The sequence below is a fragment of the Carettochelys insculpta genome, chromosome 1 (genome assembly GCF_033958435.1).
Source record: "Carettochelys insculpta isolate YL-2023 chromosome 1, ASM3395843v1, whole genome shotgun sequence".
NCBI classification, from domain to species: domain Eukaryota; kingdom Metazoa; phylum Chordata; order Testudines; family Carettochelyidae; genus Carettochelys; species Carettochelys insculpta.
The window spans coordinates 240,354,465-240,372,388 of record NC_134137.1 but is presented as its reverse complement, the minus strand read 5'-3'; the positions used below and the strand labels follow the sequence as shown (position 1 = coordinate 240,372,388).

Below are 17,924 nucleotides of genomic sequence, written 5' to 3'. Positions count from 1 at the left end.
CTTAACTCCTAGGATAAAACAGGATTTAGCTGTCTTTGCTCATGCAAGATGGCATTAACTTGTATAGGTGCTTGCTAGCCTCCCAGCAGTCTGCCTGGCTGCCTGCAGTTCTCCAGGCTTGCCGGCCGGTGTGATTAAGTGACAGGTCTGCTGGATCCCAGCCTTTGGCTCCTGAGTGAGCAGCGCTTTATTTAATGTGCCTCTAATTGTTTGTCCTTCTCCCTTGATATCTTGGCACCCGGTGGACCCAGAGCCATAAAGGGGTGAGGTATTGTGATGCTTAGCATTGTAACATCTAACTTTTTGGCACCTTGAAAATTACTGAAACAACACTGCAATCCACACAGCCTAAGTTAGGTGTGTTGACTTATATGTGTTGGCTAGTGTACATATATAGCAGGCTGATATTACCCACAATATATATTCCAAACATTTAAGTGCATGTGTTATTAAGCATTATTATAACAGTGTGTGACAGGGTATACAAAACCCACGCTGGGTTAAAGGACAGCCCTGAGCCCAGGTAGCCCCACCCTTCCTACCCTGCATAGCATATTTCAATTGGAGACAGAGAGCAGCCCACCCCAGAAGGCAGGAAAGGAGTAGAGATTTATCCTGTAGGTTTCTGCCAGGCACCTCCCTGAAGTACCAGGATTGTATGCTGAGCCTGCCTGGGACTAAAGTTTTGATTTCCTTTTTCTTACTGGGGACCAGAAATAGAGGGAGCTGTGGTAGGAAGTGTCTTGAGGGGGTAACTGAACCATACAGATGTCAATGCTGCTGAATTTCCCAGGACCCTAGGCTGGAGCCTGGTGGAGTTGGAAGAGGAAGATGGGCTAATAGTATCACTATCCCATGACTGAATGGATGCCAACCATTGGGCTATTCTGCCCACCAAGGGCCTTTGCTATAATCCTAAGTGTCCCATAACTCCTTGCATTACTGAAGTATGCTTTAGCTTAAGTAGATGGGAAACCTGTCAGTATCAGGACACAATTGTTTCCTCACAGCAAGAGAAAGGGAATCACCCTCACAACCTATTTATCCTGAGACAGGCCTATGAGGTGTCTTCATGCCCTATAATAACCTGGAATACGTGTGCTCAGAACAAAAGATAAAGGGGGACACCGTGGTACTACAAACAAAGAGAAAAAATGATTAACTGAATCCTGCTGTAGGTGAGGTGTAGGTAATACCTTGTACTGGTAAACAAGTAGGGCATAAAAAGATGGGGATCAGGATGTACCTTTGAGAACACACCTTCTGCTGAAGGTGAACATAACATTGTAGCATATGACTGCTCTTTGGACATATTAAACCTTTTTCCTGTGCCCTATTAGTAAACCTGACTGACATTGATTATTTGGTCTCTTGAGTGTATTTCATAACAAACCAAACCGTGGTTAAGTAATTGACTATATCGTTTATTCACAGGTTCTTAGATCCAAAGGCAACAGATGGGGAGAGAGGTGCCTTAGAATGGGATCCACAAAGCCACCTAAACAAGTCACTCAGAGCTGCGGACAAGAGGGATGTGTGCTCAGCCCCACTCCTGTTGCGGAGGTAGCTGCTGAAATCTGGGCTGCAGGGAGAAGCCTATCTCTGCTAGTGATCCAGGGGATGATGAGCACCCAAGACTGCCCCAAATTTTATGTGGGGCCTGAGCTGCTGGCGGCACTCAAAGGCCACTGACTCCACACAAGACAGTCTGGTGATGGGCAGGAGAAGGCTATCTGCCATACTTTTACCAATTAGCACAACTGTCGGTGCACTCAGTCAGGATGTGAGAGACCAGCTGTTCAGGCACTCTACTGCCTGATGGGAAGAGATTTGAACAGAGCTCTGCCACACCTCAGGAGAGTTCTCTAACAACTGGAAAATCGAGTCATTCTCACTCTGTCTCTGGCCAATGAATATATAGTTATTCAGTTAAAGCGAAACAACTTAAGTAGGGGAGCTCGATGGAATCCTACCTCAGCGTACCCCCTCGCCAGCGTTCAGTGCTCTCCTGAGAGATATGAGCACCCCGTTCTCAAATCCTTTGCCTTAACGGGCAGAAGAGGTGAACTGAACCCTTAGCCGTCCTGCTCCCTGGATCAGTGTTTTAACTACTAGGTTAAAAGTTACAAGGACAGTCCCGCTCTTGTTTTGTGTGTGGAGTTAGGAGGCCTCTGAACTTACCTACCAGCTCAGGCCCTGCACATACCTCAGACAGGTTTGTGCCTAATTTCCTCTGCTTTGTGGGGTGCCCTGGGGCTTAGGCCTAGAGTGAGGAAGCAGTGTGCATGCTCAAAGGCAGAAACATGGGCATGTAGGGAACATTTACTTCAAATGCTGATGTGCTGAGCAATTCAGGAGCCTACAGGATCAGGCAGCAGCTGAGCAGGGCATTGTAGCTCCTCAAATGGGACTTAAGTGGCTATGTCTATGTATTAAGTGCCTAAGTATCTTTGTAGATATAGGCCTGTATGCCTAGCTAGAGAACACACCTACGCTGACGAGAGGCTGGTCTGCATGTTAAAATCTGCCCTCCCACCTAAGTTCCTTCTGAACTGCACTGCTGCCTTTTGAACCTCATGCAGGGGCTCAGGGCTGTGATGAGGAGAGATGCTTCTCCCCTCATAGCAACCTGCCCTGGCAGCAAGAGGTACCTCATCCTGCCAGCCCCAGCACAGCCCTGCCTCAGACTTGCTGCAGCCGGGGGAAAAATGCCCTGACAGCCCCAACCCAGACCAGCACAGACTTGCCCTGGCTGGGGGAACAGACACCCTCCCCCAGCTTGGCATGCTGGAGCTGCTGTGGCCATGGAGAGGTGCATCTCACCTAGCCCCAAGCTGCTGTGGTAAGAGAGAGCTGGTGACAGTCTTCTCTTTCCAAGGCAGCCAATACCCTAAACCCCTCATCCGTGGCCCCACCTCTGAGCCCACATTTCCAGTCAGAGCCCTCAACCCCCAACCCTCTGCCCCAGCCCCGAGTGCTCTGCCATCTCCAAACCCCTCTGCCCCACACCTGCCACACACTGTCCATGTGCAGAATGAATTTTGTTATGTGCACCAATACGGACATGACATGCTGTGGATGACCTCCATTTTCGTGCACATAACAAAATTCATTCGCACATGGACATAAGATATCGGAGGGAACACTACTTCTAACCCTCTGAGGTACGTGACAGACAGCATAGATGAGCATTTGCCTGAGCACGTTCCTGAGTTTCTGCATGTCCATCTGCTTTCTGTAGTGCTTGCCTGAATGTCTTCCTCCCTATCTAGGGTCTTTCTGCATGGATATGTGTCTCAATGATTCCATTAGAGCACCTGTAAAGGCCCTCCTTGTGTGTGCGTGTACACCAGTTTGGCTGCCACCTTGTCTGCATTACTGTTTGCTGTCTACCTGGTCTCCGGATGGGTGCCTCACTTAAGTTTGGGAGCTTGATAGAAAGGATCCTCTTCATCATGCACAGCAAAAGTCCAGGAACGATCAGGGGAAAGGCAGGCTGCTTTATTTTTCACAGCTGCTCCATCTTTTGGCCAGCTGAGACCTTATCCACATCAGAAAGTTGTACTGGTATAACCTAAGGTGTGACATGGAGTTGATATAGTTAAGACCAGCGATGAAGGTTATGATGTAGTGGGGGATACAAGTGTGTGTGTGTGGCTCACAGAGGATGTGGGACTCCTGCTGAGGGTAACCTAGGAGACCAGGTGACACCTCTGTACTGCAAACCAAAGGGGTGGTGGAGCCTGAGGGTTTTGAATTGAAACTGGGAGTTGGAAAGCAGTTAGTCTGGGGGAGAGAGAGAGAGAGAGAGAGAAACAAAGGAGGGGCAAGGCCCCTGCTTGGGGGGCCCCAGGGGGCCTCCTCTCCCCACAGTGAATTGGCCTGGCTGTCTCTGATTGCTGTATTGACACCTCTGTACACACTGTGTCCCTGTTGGCTAATAAACCCACAATTCTCCTGTGGAGTGAGAGTCACTTCTGCCTGCAGATGGGGTGCAGAGCTTGGGGACCCTTGAACCCCATTACAGCTGGTGGCAGAGGTGGAATGTACTGCACCCTGGGGATGGAGCATCTGGCAGGAAGTAAGTGGGGCGCAGGAGGAAGAAGGGGGGCCAGTGAGAATGAAGCATGACGGGCAGCGAGGTGTGGTTCCCTGAGGCAGAGGGGCCTGTGCCTGAACCCAAGAGAGTGTGGTTGTGGTCCTTGAGAGGGGGTGTCAGACCCGAGGAGGGGTTACTCCTGGGAGTCCATTGGAATCAATCCTAGAAAGCGGAGGGGTCTATAGCCTAACCCCTGGGAATCAGTGACCCGTGAGGAGGCTGACACATTTAAGGGGTTCTTCCCAAGAGAGTGTGGTTGTGGTCCTCGAGAGGGGCTGTCACACCTGAAGCGGGATTACTCCTGGGAGTCTGTTGGAATCAGTCCCAGAAGATGGAAGGGCCTACAACCTAACCCCCAGGAAAGTGTGACATGCGAGGAGGCTGACACACTGCAAGGGTTCTTCCAGGAATCATGGGATGCAGTGGGCATCGGCCTATGAGTCTACAAGCCCGCTCAGCAACTACTATGTGAAGCTGTAGCGCCTGGAAATTGAATTGAGATGAAAGGATTGAACAATTGAGAGAAAGAGAGTGGCAGACTGAATGTGCATTGGCAGAGCTGAGGGTTAAGGAAACTCTTGCAGGGGTGAGCCAAGACGGGGGTGGGGAACTCTGGACTGCATGGAGCTCTGAAACGAATGGCCTGCCACAGTTCAAGGAGGGAAGGAGTGATTCCAACCCATTGTCTACTAGTGGCCAGGACAGGCCTGCGAAGAGTTTTCTAGGCCTGGGCCAAGGAAGGGTGCCTCTGTGTCTGTGCAGGAAAGCAGCTTGTCCGCTGGGAATGGCAAGTTGTCTGTGACAGAATCTGGCTCACCTTCTGGGCATGTGTCTGAGATCAGCCTGGGGTCTGGAACAGAGGGGAATGTCTCTGATTGTCTGTCTGTGTTGAACAGCAGCGCCATGCCTGGGGAGAGAGCAGAGCCTGCATTTGAAAAAGATACCAGTGAGGAAACTAGTCCATTATTTGAAGAAGACTCCCCACAGCCTGTGGTGGCTGGAGAGGGAACCACGAAAGAGCATTCCAGGTGTGATTCTGAATGCAGCCATGGGGAACAGAGGGAATGTCTCTGTGATGGGCAGTGGCAACCCTGATAAGGGTGCTGGTCCTTTGTGTGAGGAAGGTGCTTCTACTTCTGGGGAAGCTAGTTCTTTGCCTGAGCCTATGATGGCCCAAAATGGTGCTAAGATCCCAGAGCTGGATCTGAGTGCACCTGAAGCCCGGAAGGAATTGGTTGTAGCTCAAGGGAGCAATGCTCCTGTAAAGTCTGATAGAGGTCAATTTTTGTTTGATAACTGCTGTATCCAATGGGGTGCTGCTACCAAAAGCTGTAGAATTGTACCATGTACTGAATGTTTTGAAAGAACCATGTAATGTGTTGACATTGATGTATAAGCATGAATTGTATGTTGAAGGAGTTTGTAATTCTGAAGTGTCACTGTTGTTTCCTGTAACTAGTCTTGCAACCTCTCACATGAGAAGGAACATTCCAAACCTATTATGTGGTATGGAAGGGGAAACCAAGGCACACAACCATTTTGGTTGGATGGCTAAATGCCAAGGTTGGAAAGCATTTGTACCTTCATTTACTGGACAGTGAGTGAATTCCAAACATTTGCTGGAGCAGCTTTATGGACTGGTGGGCAGACGGGGCAGGGGCCCAGGCCAGAGAGGAAATGTTTGACCTGCTGGTGCTGGAGAAGGTGTATGGGCTGTGCCTGCCCAACTTTAGAACGTAGCTGATGGACTGGAGGCCAAAGCAGGGAGACCAACCAATCTGAGGGAATCAACAGGACTTGCCTGGCTGCATCATGTGAAAGGGGCCAATGCCAAGCTCCTGATATGGAGCCTGCTCCTGCAGGATTATGACATGGACGTGGTACACATCAAGGGGAGCACCAAGGGTATAGCTGAAGCTCTATCACCTGGGGAGGGCCACGAACTTTCCCAGGTCACTGCCTGCGTGACACTGTTCAGTTCCGTCTGGAACGGGGGAGAGATGTGACGTAGTGGGGGATACTTGCGTGTGTGTGTGTATGTGTGGCTCACAGAGGGTGTGGGGTTGCTGCTGAGGGTAACCTAGGTGACCACGTGACACCTCTGTACTGCAGACAAAGGGGGAGATGGAGCCTGAGGGTTTTGAATTGGAACTGGGAGTTGGAAAACAGTTAGTCTGGGAGAGAGAAAGAGACAAAGGAGGGGGCGAGGCCCCTGCTGAGGGGGCCTCACAGGGCCTCCTCTCCCCAAAATTAATTGGACTGGCTGTCTCTGATTGCTGTATTGACACCTCTGTACACGCTGTGTCCCTGTTGGCTAATAAACCCGCAGTTCTCCTGCTGAGTGAGAGCCCCTTCTGCCTGTGGATGGGGAGCAGAGCTTGGGGACCCCTGAGCCCCATTACATGTAAGCAGATGTACCCTGGTGTGCAGCTTTGGCAAAAGCTGGCTGAGCTCCACAAAAGCCAGCAGGGAGCTATTTAAAGAACTGACAGGGACCTGGGCTGCAGTAGGACAATACCTGTAAGAAATTTTTAATTACTTTCACCTCTGGTTAAGACAGGGTACTTATTTTGATGCAAGAGTGACTTTATGCGGTTTACTTACGTTGACTGGGAACAGATTTAAGTTAAAGAAGTTGCTCAAAGTGAAATAAATAGCCATGGAAGGGTTCATAAGGATTTATATGGCTCAGGCCACAAGCCCATTTTAGGCCTGGGCTACACTTAAAAGTTTTGCTGGCATAGCCATGTTGGTTGAATGTACCACCCCCATCAACATATCCATCCAAGATAGTTGTGCCCATAAAATTTGCAGGGTGGATGCAGCTATACTCTTTGTTTTGGTATTATTTGTTTGTGGAACTGTCATAAGCTATAATAGCAAGAGTAGCACTCTTTCGCCAGCATAAGCTGCAGCTCGTTGAGGGGATTGCTGATAAAGCTCTACCAGTATGTCTACACCAGCCAATCTTGTCTGGTATAGACAAAGCCTGGTTAAACTGGTGCAACTTCCCTATGTAGGAATGAAAATTGAAATTCTGACATAATTAGCCGTCTCCTGGAGCTGGGGCTTTACAGATATTGCCAAACTTGTGATAAATTCTCAGTACGACAATAGAGCTATCCTAAAGGTTTGTCTCTACAGGGAAATTGACCAGCAGAGCGATTGTGAACTAGTTATTTTGCTGTAGCTAGTCCAAAATAATTCCCCAGGGCTGTGGCTACACTATAGCTGCTATTTCAGGATACAAGGGTACCCTGAAACAGCAACTCTGTGGGTAAACACCACACCCAAAATTCCAATTCTGTTACCCCTCGTTGCACAAGAGTTGGTGGAAAAGTTGTAAAAACCACTTCTTTTGAACTTTGGTGCTGTGTGGATGGTACTAAGAAATAAGTTAACTCAAAATAAATAACGTAACTTGCACAATACAAATTGCATAAATTATTCTGAGTTACAGCCACAGTAGCCCAGGTGAATGATTTTATTCCGCAATAGTTACAGCACTTTAAATTCAGACCCTGTTTTATTCCAGAATAGCCACCCCATGTAGACAAGCCTTAAGCTTTGTAATGGGTTTTTGTTCTTAAACCACAGTTCCTCTCTCACTCCCACCACCCCGAGGACCTCTAGTATTAAAGAGAAAAATCAGCTGAGAAGACAACAGCGCTTTGTACCATTTGAGCAAGGGAGGTTTAGGTTGGACATTAGGAAAAGCTTCCTAACTGTCAGGGTGGTTAAACACTGGAATAAATTACTGAGGGAGGTTGTAGAATCTCTGTCACTGGAGATCAGGTTAGATAGATATCTATCAGGGATGGTCTAGATCATGCTTTCCCAAACTGGGGGGCATGAAAAAATTCCAGTGAGGGCGTGAGGTGACCCAGGCCCCTCAACTCCCCCCACCCAAAGAAAGATCCAGCCTTTGCTTCCAGCTCTCAGCCCTGCCATTTTATGTGGGTGACCCAGAGCAGCCACTATAAAAAGCAGGCATCTGGCAAAGACCCATGTGGAGCTGGCTGCCTTCTGCAAATGGGAGTGGCTGTGGGTTGCAGGGAGGAGGAGGAGGATGGGGTTAGATGGGGGCTGGGGATGCCAGGCTTTGTGCAAGGGCTGGGGAGCGGCTTGGGTGGGCGGCTCGCACGGCTTGCAGGGCATATGTGGCCAGCCAGCTTGCGGGACTTGTGGGGCTCAGGCAGCTGCTCCTGGCAGAACAGGGCTTGGGCGGCTGGCCCCAGCAACAGGTGGCTCGGAATGGTGGGTGGGCAGCTGGCCCTGGCAGTGTGGGGCTTGGGCAGGTGGCTTGGGTGGCTGGCCCACGGCTGGGGTGGACAGCTGGTGGGTGGGCAGCTGGTCCCAGCAGGTGGAGCTCGGGTGGCTGGCTGGCTCTGGCGGCTGGCAGTGAGTGGATAGCTGGCCCTGATGGTGTGGGCCTCAGGTGGCTCAGGCTGGTGGGCAGGTGGCTGGCCCTGGCAGTGCAGGACTTGGGCAGGCGGCTCTGGCAGTGCAGATCTCAGGTGGAGGGGCAGCTGGCTTGGGCAGCTCTGGAGGCTGCCACGGGGCTCAGGCAGGTGGCCATCTGGGGCTGTACCAGGCAACCACAAGGGGCCAAGAAAAATTATTTGTGCTTATTTTTAATTTTAAATAACATTGTTTATCAAGCTTTTGTGTTTATCTCAAATTATGAATTGAATTTTTTGTTAAAGGCGGGTTGGATGATGGTAAAGAAGAGGTTGGGGGGTTGTGAGGGTTTCTCAAAAATCAAAAGAGGAGGCGCAATGCCAAAAAGTTTGGGAACCACTGGTCTAGATGGTGCTTGGTGCTGCCATGAGAGCAGGGGACTGGACTCGATAACCTCTCCAGGTCCCTTTCAGTTCTAGTGTTCTATGATTCTATGAGACAACAACTTTTTGTGCAGCAGGGACAAATTTTCAAATATAATGGGATCTCAGGGGCCCAGATACAATCCCTTTACAGGAGCCTTCTTTTCCAAAATTGCTGAATACCAATCCTCCAAAAATTGGTGCCTTCCATATGTTTAAAATGGGCACTCAAAATCATTAGTCAGTTTTGTAAATCTTGGTCCAAAGATATAGAATTATGTTGAGAGGCAGGAGCTGTCTACATTTCCTGTCTGCGCTGGGAAATTTAAAAGAATGAGATTTTCTTTCTGACTGACCTGTTCTTCCCACTGTCCTTTACCCTACACTACTCCAGCTTGGGTTTTTCTCTGCCATTTTTGGTGGAAATAACGTATTAAAATATATCAGATAAATCTCTCTCTCTCCATTTTTTTTTTTTTTGCGTCAACCGGAAAACACCCAAACTGGTTTAAATCAATATGGAAAACAGCAGAAGAGATAAAAAATGATCACCCTGGCAGGCCTGCCTGAAGTTACTTACAGTGCGACAGGAAAGTGCAGTGCAGTTAGGGAATGCGCCTCCTGCTACGGCTACATGACAGAGGTATTTCAAAATAAAATATTCGAAACAGCTGTTTTGAAATATCTTATTTCAGAATAATACAGCTATACACAAAATGCATTTCAAAATAGCCCCCAGTTATTTCAAAATAGCATTTCTGGACACATATCACTATTTGAAATAGTGCCACTGGACACCAGTATGGCTTATTTCGAAATAGCCCTATTCTGTGTCTTAATAGCACCTATTTCGAAATAGGCGTTATTCCTCCTGCAATGAGAGTTACCAATTTTGAAATAATGCAGCTGCTGAATTAATTTCAAAATAGCGCATGTGTTGTAGATGCTAGCAAAGTTATTTCAAAATAACTGCTGTTATCTTGAAATAACTCTGAAGCGTAGACACAGCCTTTATGATCTGGCAGCATTCTACACTAACTGCTCTCTCTACAGAGGTGTAAATGATTACATAAGGAGCTAGGCAATGGCGGGTCTGCCCCCTCACCCCTCATTGTCTCTTTGTACTTGCAGCTATGGGGAGGTGAAGTTATCCAGAATTTGCCCCATGCTAGCTGCATCTACACGTGCCGGCTACTTCGAAGTAGCTGCACCAACTTCGAAATAGCGCCCACCACGTCTACATGTGGCGAGCGCTATTTCGAAGTTGACATCGACATAAGGCAGCAAGACGTCAAAGTCGCTATCTTCATGAGGAGATGGGAATAGCGCCCTACTTCGACGTTGAACGTCGAAGTAGGGCATGTGTAGCCGATCCACATCCCGCAACATCGAAATAGCGGGGTCCGCCATGGCGGCCATCAGCTGAGGGGTTGAGAGACGCTCTCTCCAGCCCCTAAGCTCTATGGTCGCCGCGTGCAGCGGCCCCTTAAAGCTCCCCGCCCCCTGCCTTCCTGTGCAGGAAGCTGAGAGAGCGTGCAGGCTGCAGCAGCAACACGCGGCCAGCCTGCACGCCACCCTGCAGCCCAGAGACACCCCCCCCCCGCTGCGATGGCCACCCGCCAGCCCCCCAAGTGCCCCCAGGGCACCCCACCCAAGGGGACCCAGGGCTCCCAGCCTGGCAGCCAGCCCTGGAAGAGGCAGCGGGGCCCCTCCTGGACAGAGGCCGAGATCCGGGACCTGCTGGGGCTCTGGAGCAAGGAGGAGGTGCTCCAGGTAATGGGGAGCAAGAGGGAACGTGGATGCATTTGCTCGGCTGGCCGAGGGTCTGGCCACCTGGGTTCACCCTGCCCGCACTCCGGACCATGTCAGGAGTAAGGTCAAGGAGCTGCGGCAGGGTTACGCCCAGGCCTGGGATGCGGCCAGCCGATCTGGGGCCGCCCCCGCCACTTGCTCCTTTCACAGGGAGCTCAGGGAAATCCTGGGCCCCTGGCACACTGCCTCCCCACCGGCCACTCTTGACACCTCGGCTGAGGAGCCCCAGCAGGCCCCGGAGGCGGAGTTTGCCCCGGAGGCAAGCCCCGCACCCAGGGCCCCCCCCCCCAGGAGCCCACCCCTGGGATGCCGGAGGAGGAGGAGGGGGAATCCTCCTCCAGCGACGGGGGGGGGCTCCACATCATCATGGCTTCCCGGAGCTCCAGCAGGGTGTCTGCCCACAGGGTGTACCCCGACCGTGGGAGTGGACCGTCAGGTATGTACCCCGCCCCCCCCCGGTGCACAACCCCGGGGTTGAGGGGCAGGGACAACAGACATGACCGGGGCCCTCCACATGCCCAGATGACCATGGCCCCAAGGACAGCAGTGGCATGTCCCTCAGAAGAGTGCATCAGCCCCTGTCCCACCAGCAGGACAGTGCCATGCCCCATCCCTGGGGATGGGGGGAGTGGAACCTAGGGTCCCCCGGGGGGAGGGGGTGGGACACCCATCAGCAGCATCTCCTGGGGACAGGGATGGGGAACCAGCAGCAGAGGGGTGGGGGGCAAGGGCCACGGCTTGTGGGCCACACTAACGGCTGTCTCCACTCTTCTTCCCCCCGTTCCGCAGCTGCACCATTGGAGGGCCCGGAGAGCGCCGGCGACGTGTCAGTGGTCCCAGAGAGCCCACCGGGGCCATCACTGCAGGCCAGCCCCTCGGCGGAGCACCGACCAGCCCCAGGGTGGGGCCGACGGTGGACCCAGCACCACCACCGGACGGCGATGGACCCCCAGCTGCTGGCAACCCTCCGGTGGCAGCTGGAAGTCTCGGAGCAGCGACTGCGGGTGGATGAGCGGCGCCTCCAACTGCAGGAGCGGGCACTGGCCTGGCGCCAGGAGGCATGGGGGGCCTTTATGCGCACTTTTGAGCGCATCGCGGACTACCTGCCCCCCCCCCCATGCCACGCCGGCCGCCGCTCTGCCTGCCCTGCCTGCTCCACCCGCTGCTCCACCGGCCGTCCCACCGCCGTCCGCCACCCAGGGGCCTTCCGCCGAGGGGGACCTGGGCCCTGCTGACACCCACCGGCCGTATCTGCCGGTTCGCCCGGCCCCCAGCCAGCCTCGGCCAGGGCTGAGGCCAAGGCGAGGGTCGCGCCCGCCAACCCCAAGCGCTGGACAGTAGGGGGTGTGGGGCCCAGGACGTGCCCCCCACCCCTTGTACATATCTGCATTATGTTGTATATAGTTTGTATTAGACCCCTGTTATTTTATGATACCTGTCCCCCCATGTAAATAGTTCTCCCCTTCCTTGTGTTCCACTGTTTGTTTATCATATAATATATAATATATTTGTAGTAATAATAAGAGAATTCACCGTTTTGTGGTTTCATGAACAACAGGTCTATTTTTATTTGCAAGAAAAGGGAGGGGGGTGCTCTTGGGTGCTCTGTGGTGTGGGCGTAGGGGCAGGGAGTGTTGCGGAGGATGGGGTGTGTAGTGGGGGGCCTGCCAGCATTCACCCTGCGGCCTTGTCGAAATGGGCCCGCAGGGCCTCCCGGACCTGGGTCCCCTCGGGGTCCACCTGGCGACTGGGGGCAGTGGGTGGCTGCACGTCAGCCCTGCCAGCCTCCACAGCCCAGCCCTGAAAGAATGCCTCCCCCTTGCTCTCCACCAGGTTGTGGAGGGCGCTGCACGCGCCCACAATCTGGGGGATGTTGGTGGGGCCCGCATCAAGGCGGGTGAGGAGACACCTCCAGCGCCATTTGAGGCGGCCAAATGTGCGCTCAACCACCTGGCGCGCATGGTTCAGGCACGTGTTGAAGCGCTCCTGGCTGGCTGTGAGATGGCCCGTGTAAGGGTGCATGAGCCAGGGCCGGAGAGGGTATGCCGCGTCTGCGACAACGCAGAGGGGCATCGTGGTGTCCCCCACAGGGATGGCCCGCTGGGGGATGTAGGGCCCTGCCTCCAGCTGGCGGCACAGGCCCAAATTCCTGAATATCTGGGCGTCGTGGGTGCTGCCAGGCCAGACAACATAAATGTCCAGGAAGCAGCCCCGGCTGTCCACCAAGGCCTGGAGGACCACCGAATGGTAGCTCTTACTGTTCAGGAAGCGTCCTCCGCTGTGCTCCGGAGCTTGGATGGGGATATGGGTCCCATCCAGAGCCCCGAAGCAATTTGGGAAGCCCAGGGTGGCAAACCCCGCGATGGCAGCATCTGGGTCCTCAAGCCGCACAAGCCTGTGGAGGAGCAGGGCGTTGATGGCGTGGACGACCTGCAAGGAAGGACATGGGAGAGCACCATAGAATCATAGAAGAGTAGGACTGGAAGGGACCTCGCGAGGCCATTGAGTCCAGCCCCCTGCCCTCATGGCAGGACCAAGCACTTTCTAGACCATCCCTGAAAGCCATCTATCTAACCTCTTCTTAAATATCTCCAGTGATGGAGATTCTACCACCTCCCTTGGCAATTCGTTCCAGTGTTTGATCACCCTGACAGTTAGGAACTTTTTCCTAATGTCCAACCTGAATCTCCCCTGCTGCAATTTAAGTCCATTGCCTCTTGTTCTATCCTCAGAGGCAAGGAAGAACAAGTTCCCTCCCTCTGCCTTATGACACCCTTTTAGATACCTGAAGACTACTATCATGTCCCCCCCTCCATCTTCTCTTTCCCAAACTAAACAAGCCCAATTCTTTCAGCCTTTCTTCATAGGTCATGTTCTCTAGACCTTTGATCATTCTCGTTGCTCTCCTCTGGACCCTCTCCAGTTTCTCCACATCCTTCCTGAACTGCGGTGCCCAGAACTGGACACGATACTCCAGCTGAGGCCTAATCAGCGCAGCGTAGAGTGGGAGAATGACTTCTTGTGTCTTGTTCACGACACACCTGTTAATGCATCCTAGAATCATGTTTGCTTTTTTTGCAACAGCATCACACTGTTGATTAATATTTAACTTGTGGTCCACTATAACCCCTAGATCCCTTTCTGCTGTACTCATTCCTAGGCAGTCCTTTCCCATTCTGTATGTGTGACGCCGATTGTTCCTTCCTAAGTGGAGCACTTTGCATTTGTGAGCACCAGTGAGGGGTGTGCAGGGTGTGTCTGGCCCTCCACCCCCAGGGCTCCCCTCCCCTCCCGGGGCTCCCCTCCACCCCCAGGCCTGCCTCCCCCTCCCCGTGGGTCCTCTTACCTCCATGAGGACAGCCCTGACGGTGGCCTTGCCGACGCCAAACTGCTGCCTCACGGATCGGTAGCTGTCTGGAGTGGCCAGCTTCCAGACAGCGATGCCGACCCATTTCTCCACACTGAGGGCACGCCGCATGGCAGTGTCCTGCTGCCTCAGTGTGGGGGGTGAGCCACTGGCAGAGCTCCAGGAATGTCTGCCGGCTCATACGAAAGTTCTGGAGCCAGCGGTCGTCATCCCACTCGACGAGCACCAGCCGCTCCCAACAGTCGGTGCTTGTGGGGTAGCTCCACAGCCGGCGGCGTGTGCGGCGGGGGGGGAGGGGGAGGGTGGAGGACAGCAGGGTCTGGGGTTGCTTCCTCCTCCCCTGGGGGCAGCTCCTCTTCTGTGACTAAAAGGTGATCAGCTGCCTCCTGCATGGCATTGAGCAGGGCGAGCACCACTCCTGCAGGGGCGGCTGGGCGGACCTCTGGCTGCTGCTGCTGCTTCTGCTGGGGGTCCATAACTGTGTCACTCAAGGTGTGCATGCCTATGGCTCTGCAAACCGCATGCTGTGCAGGCTGAGTGTGTCTGGGAGGGGCTCTTTAAGGGAGCGGCTAGCTGTTGCCCCAGAAGTGCTAGTCTGCCCTGTGACCCTGTCTGCAGCTGTTCCTGGCACCCTTATTTCTATGTGGGCCGCTTTGGCATGTAGACGCTCCCCTGCAGCGCCTACTTCGATGTGGTGCTGCCCAACGTCGATGTTGAACGTCGACAGCACCAGCCCAGGAGGACGTGTAGACGTTATTCATCTAAATAGCTTATTTCGATGTTGCTACATCGAAATAAGCTATTTTGATGTAGCATTCATGTGTAGACGTAGCTGCTGTCTGTTAGCTGGCTACTTTGCTAGCCTGGGACTTTAGCTGTGCATCTGAATGCTGTCCCTGAGCTGCCAGACAGCTGTGTTGGATGGGGAGACCTTAACGCTATTTTAGGCCTTCCTGTCTAATGTGCTGCTGTCCCTGTGGGCTTTGATTTCCATGCCCCCGTCACTTCCCCACATCTCAGGCTTGGATTACCTTTGTACCCTACCTAGTTCAGGCCTTCCTTCCCTGCCTCCATTAGGGTTGCCATACCTGACCTTTCAAAAAAGAGAACACCCCCTGAGTTGGAATTGTGTTTGTACTAAGTACATAAATCTTGTGCATATTTTCTTTTTATTCCAGAAACTGAGGAGTTCTAGATGAAGACGCTTCTCCTGGATATTCTTCCTCCTGAAGGACCTGAGCCAGCAGAAACACAAGAAAGGCTGGAAAGATCCAACAGTAAGATTTCCTTCCTGGGGGAAGCTTATGACAGTTGTATAGGTCAGAAAGTGAGAGGAGAATCCCTGCATGAAAAAGCCAAAGTCAAACCACTCATCAAGAAATAAGGTTGAAGAACTTCAAAGAAATGAGTCTTTGCCAGAACTCCCTACAAGACAGAGGCTGGGCATGTGGCATGAATGTGGGGAAAAAACCGTCACAGCTTGCAGCTCTTTCAGCATCAAAGACACCGCATGGCAGAGAGAGCTGTTAAATACACTGAGTGTGGCGAAAGCTTCCAGGAGAAAACCCCGCCCCCCCATTACTCCTCATCAAAGATTCCACAGAGGAGAGACTGAGGTAAGGCACTTGGGAAAAGTTCCAGAACCAACACAGGCTTTGTTAACCATCAGGGAACCCTTGCAGGAGAGAGGCCCTACCAGTGCGCTAACTGCAGAAAAGGCTTCAGCCAATACTCACACCTCGTTCATCATCAGAACATGCACAAGAGAGAGAAACCCTGCCCTGGTAAGGAGTGTGGGAAAAGCTCCATGCAGAGCTCAGTCCTCCTGGGACACCATATAACTCACACGAGTGACAGACCCTATAAATATCACCAGTGCAGGAAGAGCTTCGGCTGGAGCTCGCAACCTATAAGACACCAGAAGATCCAGGAAGGGATGTACGGTTGTGGGAAAAGCCTCCAAAAAGAAGCTTTTCTGTTATTGTATCAGAGGATCCACACAAAGTAGAAATCAGGGAGTTGCCACATTTTTAAATGCATTGGGGCATCAGTATATTACCTTTAAAAGTTCTAGCACAAGTCAGCCAAAAATAAGCAGCTCTCCTTTAATAACTTCTCATGGGAGGTGCATTTGTATTTGCAGTTCAAAGCCTCTTACCCCAGGACCCAGGTTCAAAGCTACTCAGCTCAAAGACAGCATGTCTGCCTGATCAGGCTGGTCTTCTGGAGGCAGAAAACAAGAGCACTAGCTATACTGAAGATGGAGCTGTTGCCTTGATTACCCCAGAGCTATTTTGGTTGCGAGCACCTGGCTGGCCCTTAAGGTAGTACTGTGCTCCTTCACACAATGATACTATCTGGGGTAACATGACATTCTCACAGTAAAGCCTGCCAGACAATTGTTTTAATAGGCTTACAAAAATGAAAGGATAAAAGTAAAGAGGTAGCTGAAATAGATTTGGATTTTAAATTGGCACCAAATATTACAGGTAAAATTAATTGAAATTGGCCTGGGTATAAACATTGTCAAATAGACTGAAAATTTGTGGAAGGACAGCTAGCTAAGAGCATTGGTAAAGGAGTAAAATATTGGAGGTATAATTTATAACTGAGAAGAGAAAGTACATAGCCTGTCTCAACATTGGCAGATCGTTCTACCCTTGGAGGAGTTACAAACACGCACAGGAACACAGGAATAATTCATACAGTGCTATGCTGGCAAAGGCCTTGAATGCCATGAATTTTTATTAGCCAGAGGCAAGTTCTGCTTTTAAATTCCTGAGGACTGAGCTAAGGGAAAGCTCCTCAGCTGATGTAAAGCAGTGTAGCTGTATTGAAGCCAGTGAGACTATGTCGATTTTCACCTGCTGACAATTGAGCCATATATCATAGTTCTCTGCAAAGCACCTTGCATGCTTATTGCTCTGTTTCAATAATTTATAATAATAATAGTCTACGAGAAAATATGTAATAACATTTAGCATATCTCGCATGTGAATACATTGCAACACTCACTACAAAAGAGCCATTCAAATGCCTGTTCTCACTTTCAGGTGACATTGTAAACAGACAGCATTATCTGTAAATGTGAACAAACTTGTTTGTCTCAGTGATGGGCTGAACAAGAAGTAGGACCCAGTAGACTTGTAGGTTCTCAAGTATTACACGTTTTATTTTTGAATGGAGTTACATAAAAATATAATTCTACATTTGTAAGCTGCATTTCACAATAAAGAGCACCTACAGGAGGTGAATTGAAAAATACTATTTTATTTATCTTTTTTATGGTGTAAATCTTTGTAATAAAAATAATAACAAAGGAACACAGTATACCTTTTATTCTGTTTTGTAACTGAAATCAATGTTTGAAAAGGTAGAAACATATATACAAATATTTATAATAAATATAATTTTGTATTCTATTGCTTAACAGTGTGATTAAAACTGATTAATTGTGATACATTTGAGTTAACTTTTGTGTTAATCACTTGAGTTAACTACAATTAATTGACAGCTTTAACACAAATGTTCTAGGCCAGGCCCAGACTGTTTGGAGATTCACCAGTAGTAGTTGTTGTAGCTGTATCAATGCAAGCATCAGTGCTGACAGGTAAAGTTGCCATTTGCACTGAGGAAACTCAGCTTGAGGTTTCAAGAAGGCATAACCTCCCCAGGTACAAAAAGTGTCTTTGCCTGCCTTTGCTGTACTAATGAATGGCCACTAATGGCTGAAACTGCACAAATCCCAGCCTAAGAAAGCTATCAAACGGCTGCTTATGGTGGAGGTGCTCTCAACCCACCAAGAGAGGAGCTGCTATGAACT

General features: G+C 51.0%; 1 protein-coding gene across 2 annotated transcripts in view; it reads left to right on the top strand.

Annotated features, from left to right (window-relative positions):
• Nucleotides 1–17,384, top strand: part of LOC142017835 (uncharacterized) — a 30,937-nt gene extending 13,553 nt beyond the window's left edge. The window contains exons 2-3 of one of the 2 annotated variants that reach the window (XR_012646604.1): nt 1,435–1,563; nt 15,280–17,384. The gene's annotated coding sequence lies outside the window, so the exon portion shown is untranslated. Of the gene's footprint in view, nt 1–1,434; nt 2,216–15,279 lie in introns of both variants that reach the window. The other variant, XR_012646602.1, reaches the window with a different exon arrangement.
• The last annotated feature ends 540 nt before the right edge of the window (nt 17,385–17,924 follow it).